The sequence below is a fragment of the Lampris incognitus genome, chromosome 6 (genome assembly GCF_029633865.1).
Source record: "Lampris incognitus isolate fLamInc1 chromosome 6, fLamInc1.hap2, whole genome shotgun sequence".
In the NCBI taxonomy this organism is placed as follows: Eukaryota; Metazoa; Chordata; class Actinopteri; order Lampriformes; family Lampridae; genus Lampris; species Lampris incognitus.
In genome coordinates this window covers 52,742,133-52,754,794 of record NC_079216.1, presented here as the reverse complement: position 1 = coordinate 52,754,794, position 12,662 = coordinate 52,742,133, and positions in this window count along the sequence as shown.

Here is a 12,662-nt window from a genome sequence, read left to right as displayed (position 1 = left end):
AGAAGGAGGAAGGAGTATTTTGAGGAGCTGATGAATGAAGAAAACAAGAGTGAGAGAAGGTCAGATGATGTGGGGATAATGAATCAGGAAGTGCAGTAGTTTAGCAAAGAGGAAGTGAGGGCAGCTATGAAGAAGATGAAGAGTGGAAAGGCAGCTGGTCCAGATGACATACCTGTGGAGGCATGGAGATGTTCAGGAGAGATGGCAGTGGAGTTTTTAACTAGATTGTTTAACACAATCTTGGAAAGTGAGAAGATGTCTGAGGAGTGGAGAAGTATACTGGTACTGATTTTCAAGAACAAGGGCGATGTGCAGAACTGTAGCAACTACAGAGGTATAAAGTTGATCAGCCACAGCATGAAGATATGGGAAAGAGTAATAGAAGCTAGGTTAAGAGGAGAGGTGATGATTAGCGAGCAGCAGTATGGTTTCATGCCACGAAAGAGCACTACAGATGTGATGTTTACTTTGAGAATGTTGATTGAGAAGTATAGAGAAGGCCAGAAGGAGTTACATTGTGTCTTTGTGGGTGGAGAAGTGTGTCAGGAGTGATTTGCAACAGAAGGGTACGAGCAAGAGTTAAAGGCAAGGTTTACAAGAGGGTCGTGAGACCAGCAATGTTATATGGTTTGGAGACAGTGACACTGATGAAAAGACAGGAGGTGGCGCTGGAGGTGGCAGAATTGAAGATGCTAAGATTTTGATTGGGAGTGACGAAAAGAAGGACAGGATTAGGAACGAGTATATTAGAGGGACCGCTCAGGTTGGACAGTTTGGAGACAAAGCAAGAAAGGCAAGATTGAGATGGCTTGGACATGTGTGGAGGGGAGGTGCTGGGTATATTGGGAGAAGGATGCTGAATATGGAGCTGCCAGGGAAGAGGAAAAGAGGAAGGCCAAAGAGGAGGTTTATGGATGTGGTGAGGGAGGACATGCAGGTGGCTGGTGTGACAGAGGAAGATGCAGAGGACAGGAAGAGATGGAAACGGATGATCCACTGTGGCGACCCCTAACGGGAGCAGCCAAAAGTAGTAGTAGTAGTAGTAGTTTATCTGTGGACTATGACAAGGTTACCCCAAAACCAAAAAAGACATCAACATATATTTTTCTTTTCTTTTTTTAAGGTCTTACTCAATGTTTTTATCAGTATTGTGCACAAACCCTCAAATTTCTGGTAATTGAGGAAACAGGTTGATATTGCCATTTGCCCTTGTGTATTTTCTTACATTTTACAATTCAAAAACATTGGCGGGCCATGGTTCCAAGAAAATGAAATATGCATTTGACTTTTGTGAATGAAACCATCCATTACTCTACAGTAAGGTTAATCTAGCAAAATTGAAATATTAGGCTCCTGCATGACACAGATAACAGATTGAGTCAGACAATTTAATAAAACTAATGTTACTCCAACTGCTTTTCTCCACCCGATCTTCTCCTCCCTTCACCCATTTAAATCAAATTTTCTGTAATTTAAGTTACAAGGGATTTTTTTTCCAGATAATATTTAGTGAAGTTTCATAGTGGGGAGCGTGTGTATGTGTGATGCACCTAACCTTCCTTTTGGCCAGCTATGCTCTTGTAACTAACAAACAAAATTTTATGCAGAAAATAAATTAGATATTGCACAATATATCCATGACTGTCGTTTTGTTTTGTTGTTGTTGTTTGTTTGTTTTTATTCTCTACAAGCACATTGTAAAAGTACTTCGTTGTGTCATATTTCTTTAATTGTCAAAAATCATATTACAAAAAATCTTTAAAGAGGTGAATTTAAATATGGTACACATGTGTCCTGTACAGCAAAGGTTTATAAGGGTCTGGTTAGGACAAAAGGTGTGATCCAGAACCAACTGAAGTTGTTCCAGAAATCCTTGTTCCAGAGGTTGCTCCAGCAGCCATACCAACATGTACCCTGGTTCTGCTGCATGACAGAAGCTAAGCAGGTGTGGGCCTGGCTAGTACTTGGATGGGAGACCTCCCGGGGAAAACTGAGTTGTTGCTGGAAGGCGTGTTGGTGGGGCAGTCTTCCCTCTGGTCATAACAAAAAAAAATAAATCCCAATGTCCCAGTGTGGTGACGGGGACACTGTGCTGCAGGATATGTTGTTCTTCGGATGAGACATTAGAACCAAGGTCCTGACTCAATGTGGTCATTAAGGATCCCATGGTACTTATCACAAAGAGAACCCCCCCCCCCCCCATGTCCTGGCAAAATTCCAGACCTGGTTCTCCCCATCTGGCCACCTAATCATCCCCCATGTATTTCTCTCAATGATTCCTCCCTCTCCACCTCAAACTGATGGATGTGTGGTGACTGATAGGACACTATCGGACTTGAACCTAGTTTTCTGGCACTTACTTGCGTTGTTGCCTCCTGACTAGATCCTTGCTTGTGTTGTTTTAACTCTCAGAAGTACGTCGCTTTGGATAAAAGCGTCTCCTAAATGAAATTGTAACATTGTAGCATTTTACATCCACCAGCGATGACTGCTTTGCCAGAGCTGAACTTTCGTGTGACGAAAGTGTTCGCATGCCTCTGATTGGCTTACCTTCATGGCTTTCTGCCAGAAAACTTCAGGGCTTGGAAGCTATGGCGGAAAAAATAGTAGTTACTCCAGTTCTATGAGTACTGCATAGCCCTCTAACAGGTTTCATTATTGGTTTACACATTGAGGCTCCACCTCGGCACCCTGACAGATCTTTTCCCTCACCGCCCAATCAGGTGGTAGGAGCCACACCGCACCCCACCCCCTATAAAACCCCTGTCTCTGCTGCTCATCTCCCTTTGAACTCGGCAACAAAGACTGGGGCCATCTGGGCTTGAGGTTAGAGGGCTACACACATACTCATAGAACTGGTGTTACATCCAGGGTAACTACTATTTCTATGTCGTACGTGCTCTGCCCTCTAATGGGCTTTGCTATTGGTTCACACTTAAGGCGAAGGCGATTAGACAGAGCAGCCCCCTGAGCCCGACTGCCATTGTAGATGAACAGCCGGTACTCACAAGGCCCACAAATCCCCCGCTCTCATGGCTAAGATAATTGCCGTCTTGATAGACAACAACTCCAAGTCTGCCTGGCCAAGTGGTGCAAAAGGTGGACCAGTCAGCCTGTCCAGAACTGTCTGCAGGTCCCGCTGAAGAACAAAGCATTGAGTAGGGGGCCTCAGCCTGTGGACCTCCAACCATTGCTTGAATTGGAATCGGAAAGGTGCCAGTACTCTGAATCAGCAACTGCTCGGCACACGCACTTGTGGCTCTCGTGGGTACCATGTGTTTTTGCCTGGTTTGCCTAGATAAAGCCTATACTAGTTGCTTAGATAAACCACATAGTAGTTGATAATTTTCAGACACATTTCCCTGTAAAGAATAATAATAATAATAATGAGTAAAAAAACTTCAAACCTTATCCTCAGATGTATTTAGTTCATATTTTTGTACAGGAAAAGAGGGTTTGTCTAAATTGATACAATGTACAGTGAGTTGGCAGCTGTGTGTGGTTTTATTGTAGCTACTTGCTTTCTGCTGGCTTGTTTGTTCTGTCTCTCAGCTTGCTTGCCCTTGTCCCAGCTCTGTCATCTCTGACTGAAGTAGCATATCTGCAAATTAGACACAAACAATTTGAACAGAGGTGTGTGTGTGTGTGTGTGTGTGTGTGAGAGAGAGAGAGAGAGAGAGAGAGAGAGAGAGAGAGAGAGAGAGAGAGAGAGAGAGAGAGAGAGAGAGAGAGAGAGAGAGAGAGAGAGAGAGAGAGAGAGAGAGAGAGAGAGAGAGAGAGAGAGAGAGAGAGAGAGAGAGAGAGAGATGACCACTTGATTATACAAGTGTCTTGGAATAAAGATATCACAACTTAGATATTGACTCTTGAATTTATCTGTCAAGTCCTCTCCATCCAGAGAGGGAGACTAGTTTTCTTTTTCCATTTCTGCTACCTGTACATAAATAGAAATATTGTTTAACGAATCACTCAAATCAATACTGTGATGGTCAAGACGGGTCAACAATTAAGTGTTCGGGTACATATTATAAATGTGTGAATAAGGAGCATAATTTTAACATACAACTTATATTTTTAAACATTTCAGTGAGAACTTTAGAAGCAACTTATGAGAACTGATGATTATCTGCTTATATAAGTACACATCATATAATGAAGCAGGTGGTTTTAATGTTGTGGTTGATCGGTAGGTATTCATTATATATACTTTTTCAATATTAGTATGTATTGTTTAATACTCACATTTCTAAAAAAAAACAAGGCTCGAGAATGCCTTGGGAACAGCAGTATCAGGCTGGACGACGGTGGTGGGAGAGAAGGCTCTGTGGGAGCCACTCAACTTGGAGCAGGAGGCTTGACCAGAGAAGGCTTCCAGTCAGACAAAGTTTCTAACACAGCATTTTCTATATTTGCAGTTGCACCATTATTAACTGGAGTTTCTTTCGGCTCCTTGTCCGGCGACAACCACTTTCTTTTCGCACTATTAAGCCAGGCTGACATTTTCGAAATAACGTTATGGTAGCTTAGCTACATTTTCAGTGACAAAGCACCTTTGGAGCGTTCTATGCACGTCAATACACGCGGTAATATGTTGCGTTCTGGATAGAGAAGTCTTTATATGTTATACTATGATTACCTTGAATTTCACAGGCTCTTCTTAGGAACTACATAGATGGTGTTTGAGAGGGGATTACTGACGCACTCTTTAGAAGTCCAATAAAACACACAGGCACTACAATATGCGTACCTAGATGCATCATGAGGTGGCGGTACGCAGTAAGAAGTACCGGTACGCAGACGGGTAAAAATCAGAAGTCCCGGTACTGCGTACTGGTGAGTACCAGCCCAATTAAGCACTGCCTCCAACAGGAAGCACTTGACCAAGGGGTGGCTACTGACCGTGAAGTACTGGCCAAATCCACCATGGCCCACTGTCATCACTGCTGCAGATTCCGCTCCGAAGGTGGAAGCAGGACAGCCACCATCATACAGGTCCTGTAGGAACTGCAGAACATCCTGCCAAGGGCAGGAGCATGGGTTGAGGTCCCTAGTCTCACACCAGACCACAAATATCTGCCGGTGCATAGAATAAGCTCTGGAGGTGGAAGGGGCATGCACATTCTGAATAGTTGTGACAACCACCTCTGGGAGGCCCATATCGCTCAATCTCATCAATCATCAATCCATCAAGCCTTTCAACCTCCAAACCGGACACAAGAGGATTGCATCCTCTGCCTGTTGCAGGGGTGTGGGCAGGTCTGGGACCAGCCACAGGACCGCCACCATCAGCTGAACCAGGTCTGCGAACGACCTGCCGCTCAGGATCTCTGGCACCACAACTATCACTGATAGGTGTTGCGTCCGAATCCTGTGAAACAGCTGTATCATCAACCACAGAGGTGTAAATGCATACAGCAGTCCGGGAGGCCACTCGCTAATGCATACCCCAACCGAGGGGGCATCAGTCACTCTCAGAGAGAACCACAGGAAGCATTGGTGTTCTCCTTGCTCACAAATAAGTCGGCCACTGGTTGCCCGAACTGTCACCAGATCTATTCCGCTATGCCCAGGGAGAGGCTCCATTCCTCCTGGAGTGGGACCCATCTGGACACCCTGTCTGCCCCTACATTGAAAGACTGGGGCGCGGCGGGCTTTTAAGGAGCAGAGATGGTGATCTGCCCACGTCTGGTTGGAGACCGTCATCCTGTGCAGGGCCAGGGATCTGTTCAGGTAGGCCACCACTGTGTTGTCTGACCTTACCATGACCTGCTTCCCTCTCAGTTGAACAGCAAAGTGGTGAATCAACTTCTGAACCGCTGTGAGCTCCAGAAAATGTATGTGGCGAGCGGCGCCAGACCACATGCCCCCCCTGCTGGCTTGGCCGAGGGCCCCTCCCCAGCCATCCAGGAAGGCAACTGTGAAAACCTGGACATAGTGGCGGGACGCACCCTCACAGAGACAGCCGGGTGGGTCCCAAAATATCACATCTCTTCACGCCAGTGCGGGGACGTGGAGCTTGTGCTGTTTGTCTTGGATTGCGTCTAGCCGCAGCTAGGGCTGGGTATCGAACTTCGGTACTTTTATGGCACCGACCGAATTGCTTCGGTACTACCGAGTATCGTCTTTCGGTACCAAATTTCGGTACCTAAGGAGTCAATCTCACCATCAAGCTCTAATAATGCTGTCGGTGATTGGCTGTCTAACGTTACATTACACGGCATGCGCCCAGAGACGGGGCTCGCGTGACGCACGCGTGTCTCTGTTGTTGCTGATTGCGAAGTGCTTCGCGAGGGTGTAAAGATGCCGAAGAAAGCCAGCGTGCTGTTGCCGACAGCACGCGGTGTGGTACGTGCCAAAAAGTCGTCGTTGCCGAGACCGGCAACACGACGCATTTGACGAAACACTTGAACGTGCATGGAATAATAAATAAATAAATAAATAAATAAACATGTATGTATGTATGTATGTATGTATGTATGTATGTATGTATGTATGTATGTATGTATGTGTGTGTGTGTGTATGTGTATATATATATATATATATATATATATATATATATATATATATATGTGTGTGTGTGTGTGTGTGTGTGTGTGTGTGTGTGTAAGCGCAGGAAGTTGCTCCGTGTTTGACTGCGTGAAGAAGAGCGGGTCGCAGGCCATCTACAAGTCCACCAAGAGCCTCCTTCAAAATCTCCGCCACCGGATTCCTGCTCGTCCGAGGTTACTGAGGATGGCGCTTTGTCAGGGGTTTTGCAAGTAATGTTTAGCAAACATGAACAATTCGGCCAACGTGTGCATGGTTGTTTACTAAAGTTAACGTTACTCTAAATAGGTGTGCCGCGGTCACTTGTACTGGGACCCGTGTAGCGTTAGATATGGTTGGTGTGTAGCTTCTAGATAAAAGCGGAAATGCATCAAGATCGACAGTAACTGATATAAGTTAGCTTGTTAAAACGTGATTATCCATTGGGTCAGCTGGCTAAAAAGCTCAGCTGTCTTTTTTTCTCTTCAGCCTCTGCCCTTGTCCATCCTGGTGTGAAGACAGTGCCAGTGAGTGTCAACCCGTTCGTCCTGGTCCTGGCTGGCAGGAAAAGGTCCGTGGAAACGAAAGATGGGTGCCACAGGGCAGTCACCGACTTTATTGTTAAAGGTTTGCTGCCTTGTTCTACAGTGGAGGCTCCATGATGGAGGTAAGTAAGCTGTAGAACAGGGGTCGGGAACCTTTTTGACTGGGAGAGCCATAAAAGCCAAATATTTCTAAATATATTTCATTGAGAGCCATATAGTATTTTTAACGTATAATAAATTAAATATGTCTTACTTTTAATGCGACTTCTGGTGCTGCATGGTTTTGCTGATGGCCTTGTAGTCTGGTTCATACGTGGTGAGGTTGAGCTTCATGCAGGCGTTGAGGCTTCCATCAGTTAAACGTGAGCGTAGGTTGGTCTTAATGTTCCTCATATGCGAGAAAGACTGTTCACATGCATATGTAGAGCCAAACATGGTCAATACGGCAATACTCACACGCTGCATTGTGTGGTATGTCACAGGAAGCTCGTTCCAAGTTTTAAGAATCAGCTGGTCTTCAGGTTGAAGATTTTTAATTTCTGTCCACTTGTGTTCCCTCGCCAGCTCTGCTTGCTGTCGCGCAAGACTTTCCAACTCTCCATTAAGTGACTTGAACTTACTCATCCACATGTCTGATGCCTTCAGGTCAGCAACTTCCAGCTCAAAGTCTCCGATAGAGACCCCGGGGATGCATGTCAGGTCGATTTTGTCCACTGCACACTCATGTGGATGAGTGATGAACTTGAAAAGACCAGTGCGCGCACGAAATTCTCCAAAACGTGCTTTGAATGACTGCAGGAGATTGGACGTAAAGCCAGCTAGCTGCTGGAGATCCAGATGTTGAGTGGAGTCACTTGCTAAGCATGCATCTCTAAATTGTTGCAGTCTTTCAAAGTGCAGAAGACGACCTGTTTCAATGTCCCTGAGAAAGACTTCCAGCTTGCTTTCAAATGCAAACACTGCTTGTTGAAGGGATGAGATTGTATTTCCAATACCTTGCATTTTCACATTGAGCTGGTTCAGATGGCCAGTTATGTCCACGAGATAGTGAAACTGCAGGAGCCAGTCAGTGTTGTCTAGCTCAGGATGCTTGACGCCTTTCATTTCAAGAAAAGTCCGGATTTCACTCAGGCAAGCTGCAAAACGGCTGAGCACCTTCCCCCTTGACAACCAACTTATGATGATTCCCAACTTCTTCTAACAGAGCTTTAAACTGGCGATCATTTAAAGCTCGGGCAACAATAAAGTTGACCACTCGAATGACCAGAGACATCACCTCGCCAAGCTCCTGGCCACACGTCTGAGCGCAAAGCGCCTCCTGGTGCAGGATGCAATGAAAACTTAGGATGGCTCTCTTTTCATGTTCACGGAGAAGCGCTACAAATCCTTTGTTCTTCCTCAACATACAGGGTGCACCGTCAGTACAGACAGAAATAAGTTTATCCATCGGTAGTTTTTTTTCTTTAGCAAACTCCATGAAAGACGTGAATAAATCCTCTCCTCTTGTTGTCCCTTTCAATGGCAAAACAGCCAAGCTTTCCTCACGCAGTGTGTCACCTGCAGCATACCTGGCAATGATACTGCACTGAGATAGATGGCTAACGTCTGTTGACTCATCTAACGCGAGAGAAAAGTATGTCCCAGCGTTTATGTCCTTAATTTGTGTTTCCTCGACTTGATTTGCCATCATGATGCCACGATCGTGCACAGTTCTTGCTGACAGGGGCATGTCTTTTATTCGTTTGATTATCTGGTCTTTATTTGGGAAGTCATCAAACAGTTCATTGGCCACATCAAGCATGAATGTTTTGGCATACTCGCCATCTGTGAATGACTTTCCATTCCTTACTATTGCCAAAGCCCCCGCAAAGCTAGCGGAATTCCCGTCACCTTGCTTGGTCCACACACGTAGTTGCTGCTGACTCGTCTGCACTCTCCGCTGTAGCTCCTCGCGTGCCCTTTTTCTGCTGTCCCCCGCTGGATATTTCGATGCAAATGAAGCATGGTGCGTATCGAAGTGCCGCTTTATATTTGACCGTTTCATCGATGCAATTTTATCATTGCATATTAGACATACCGCAGATCCTGCTCTCTCCACAAATGCAAATTCCTCTGTCCACGCAGCCTGGAATGCACGGTAATCATCGTCTTTTTTTCTTTTCGCCATCTTTTCCGTTACAAGGGTTGAAGCGGATAAACTAGTTGGCTATCTGATAAAATTGATTTCTTCACCTTTACAATGACCCGGACATGCTCGCGAGCCATTGGTTCCCGACCCGACCCACGGGTGACCCGTGACCCGTGAAATTTATCTTCAAAACTAATTTCTGTTTACTTTAAAATGACACAGTATTATTAAGAAATATCACAAGTATTTTAAAATCAGTTCCAAACTGATTTTTTTGAAAAAAAAATAATTTTCAACTCAAAATTGTCTGGGAGCCATATGCCGTCACCGGAAGAGCCATATATGGCTCGCGAGCCATAGGTTCCCGACCGCTGCTGTAGAGGGTGTTATAACTTAAAGGTAGCTGGCCTATGGCCTAGGTAATCTTTTAGCATAGATAATGTTTTTTTGACTTATATTGTAAGTAAGCAGTATCAATACAACCACATTAATACAACTTTTGCTGATGTTTTGTTTTCTAATGTCAATTATGGGAAGATGGTAAGAACCCTAAACCCCAAGTATCAGTCCCCCAGCAGAGACATGCTGTCAAATACACTCATACCTGCATGGTATGCAGTAGATAAGGAAAATGTCAAGAGAGAGTTGCAAAACGTCAGGGATGTGGCTGTGACTGCTGATGGGTGGACCAGTGTGGCACAAGACCACTACTTGACAGTTTCAGTCCACTATGCAAAGGAGGGTTCCATGAAGGAGAAAATCCTGCATACAAGGGCAGTGTACACATCCCAGGCAGGGAACGATATAGCAGAGGAGATAGGAGATATTCTGGATGAATTCAGTGTAAAGAACAAAGTATTTGCCATCACTGTAGACAATGCAGCAAATGTGGACTTGGCAGTGAAAAGGATGAGCATTAGAAAAATTGGCTGCTTTGCTCACACTCTCAATATTGCTGCTCAAAAGTTGTGTGCTATACCCTCAGTCTCAAAGGGGGCAGGAAGAATCGGAGCAATGGTGGTATGGTTGAAGAGGTGCAGCCTGGCTAAACCTGTCCTAAGAGAGAAGCAGCGTCTTCTCAGTAAGTAGAATCAAAATGGACAAAATTTAGGGCAAAATTCCTTGGCTAAATCATTTAATAAATTATCACTGCAAATGGACACCCAGTCTGACAAACACACACACACAACTTGGTTATTATGCCCATAGACCACAACCGAGACACATAATTTCTCTCTCTCTCTCTCTCTCTCTCTCTCTCTCTCTCTCTCTCTCTCTCTCTCTCTCTCTCTCTCTCTCTCTCTCTCTCTCTCTCTCTCTCTCACTCTCAGCCTTCCAGAACATGCTGTCATCTTGGATGTGAAGAACAGGTGGAACAGCCTGTTCCTGATGGTGGAGCGATTCCTGGAGCAGTTCCCTGCCACCCAGGCAGCTTCCATGGCCCCTCGGATAAAGAAATCATTGGAGAAGAACAGGTATTGTGGAGAAGGATGGACATTAATATTAGCTTATTCCATTATCACTGTGAACTATTGTGCTCATAAGACTGTATTCTAGCTAATAAAACAATGTATACATTTTTTCATACTGGAGAGACTTTCTGATAAAGATTATAGAAAAGCAGAACAGTTTATCAGAGTTATGAAGATACTTTATACTTCAACCATCTGCATCTCTGCTCAAAGGAGTCTCCAACCCTGGGTCAGATTCTGCCCATCTTGGGGAAACTCCAGCACCACTTCAGAGTTACTGATGAGGACTCCTCCTTTATACAGACCATCAAGGACAAGGTCTGGGGTAACCTCTCAAAATGATATCAAGTATGTAGTGTAATCCTATTGATTTCTCTGTTGTTTTCATTAGGTATACTCAGAGACCTGACTACTATACTATGTTTGTGTCTTGCAGGATGAGAACATCAGGCAGTTCTTGGAGGAGGGCACAGCCTTGGACCCAAGATTCAAGACCAAAGTGGCAGACGGAGTGTGGACCAGACTGGAGGAGGAGCTGATGACTAGGACCTCACAACAGTTGTTTATTGATATTGGTAATCTTTTACTCATCTTCCATTGTAGATCAATTTATATGACCCCCATAATCTATTGAATACAGAATAAAGGTGAAATGGCTCAGGCCCAGGAGATGGAACAGGACCTTGAAGAGACAGCTGGTGAGAGTGATCACAACTCATCTGATAAAGACAATACAGCTACAGTAGCAACACTGCTAAAAATATATACCGACATCCTGTTTTTTTTCTCTGCTTCATTTACAGAAGAAAATTAACTTGTTTGCATCAACCCTGATAGTGTTTTATTTTTTATTTTTTCCCTTTCTTTTTTGTTCGCAGAAGCGGCCAAAGCTCTATGCCCTTGAGGAGCCATTTGCTGAAGAGGACATGGCAATTGAAGTAAGAACACAGGACATTGTCAGCACTACAGAGAAGGTTCAGGAAGGGATACAGCGCTACAGAAGGCTACCATCTACTCTAACCTCTGTGAGTCCTAGTGGTAGAACATGAAGAGACACTCTGCCAGTGCTTTCAGACTTGGCAACCAGGTATCTCTGTGTACAACCATCATCCACACCCATACATTTTCTACTGCTGGGGACACCATCAGCCAGGATCGAGCTTGTCTGTAACTTGAGAAAGCAGACATGTTGATTTTTCTGAAAAAGAACTGCTGAGTGAGGCCTCTGTAAGATGTTAAGGTCTTAGTATGCAGCAGTGAGCATTAGACACTGACTTGTCACTTGCTTGCAACTGTCCGTTTTGCGCTGAAGTGAAAAATAAAACCCAGGATTTGTACCGTAATGTGAAATTTAATTTCCCTTTTTTTTAAGTGGATTTTATAAAATTGGCATCGAAAAGATATCGTTCAGGAACTGGTATCGGTACTGGTATTGAACATTTTGAATGATACCCAGTCCTAGCCGCAGCCGTCCGAACCAACTTTGCGGGTTCTTTATATCTAGCAGCCACTGGGTTTGCTGCTCACATCATCTCAAGGAGTGACATGACACTCCCTGCCGGCACCGAGACCGAGGATATCACGCATTGAGTCAGTCGCAACAACATTTCCACACACTCCTCTGACAGGCGCACCAGCATAGCGGCGTGGGAGTCTAGAAGCAGACCGAGGTAGAGCATCTGCTGGCTCAGCTGGAGGGCACTCTTGGTGGGGTTGATAGCAATACCAAGCTGCATGACATGATGGATGACCAAGGCTGTATTGGCATACGCTTCCTGCTATGATACGGCGAGAATCAGCCAGTCGTTGATATGTCAAGATGTTCACCCCTTTTGCCCCGCGCCGCTCCAGCATCCTCTCCATACATTTGGAGAACGTGCGTGGAGCCAGGGAGTATTTGAACGGGAGACCGGTGTATTGAAAGTTCCGTTCTCCCACCACAAAACACAGGAACTTCCTGTGATGTGGCAGTGTGGGGATGTGGAAATGTG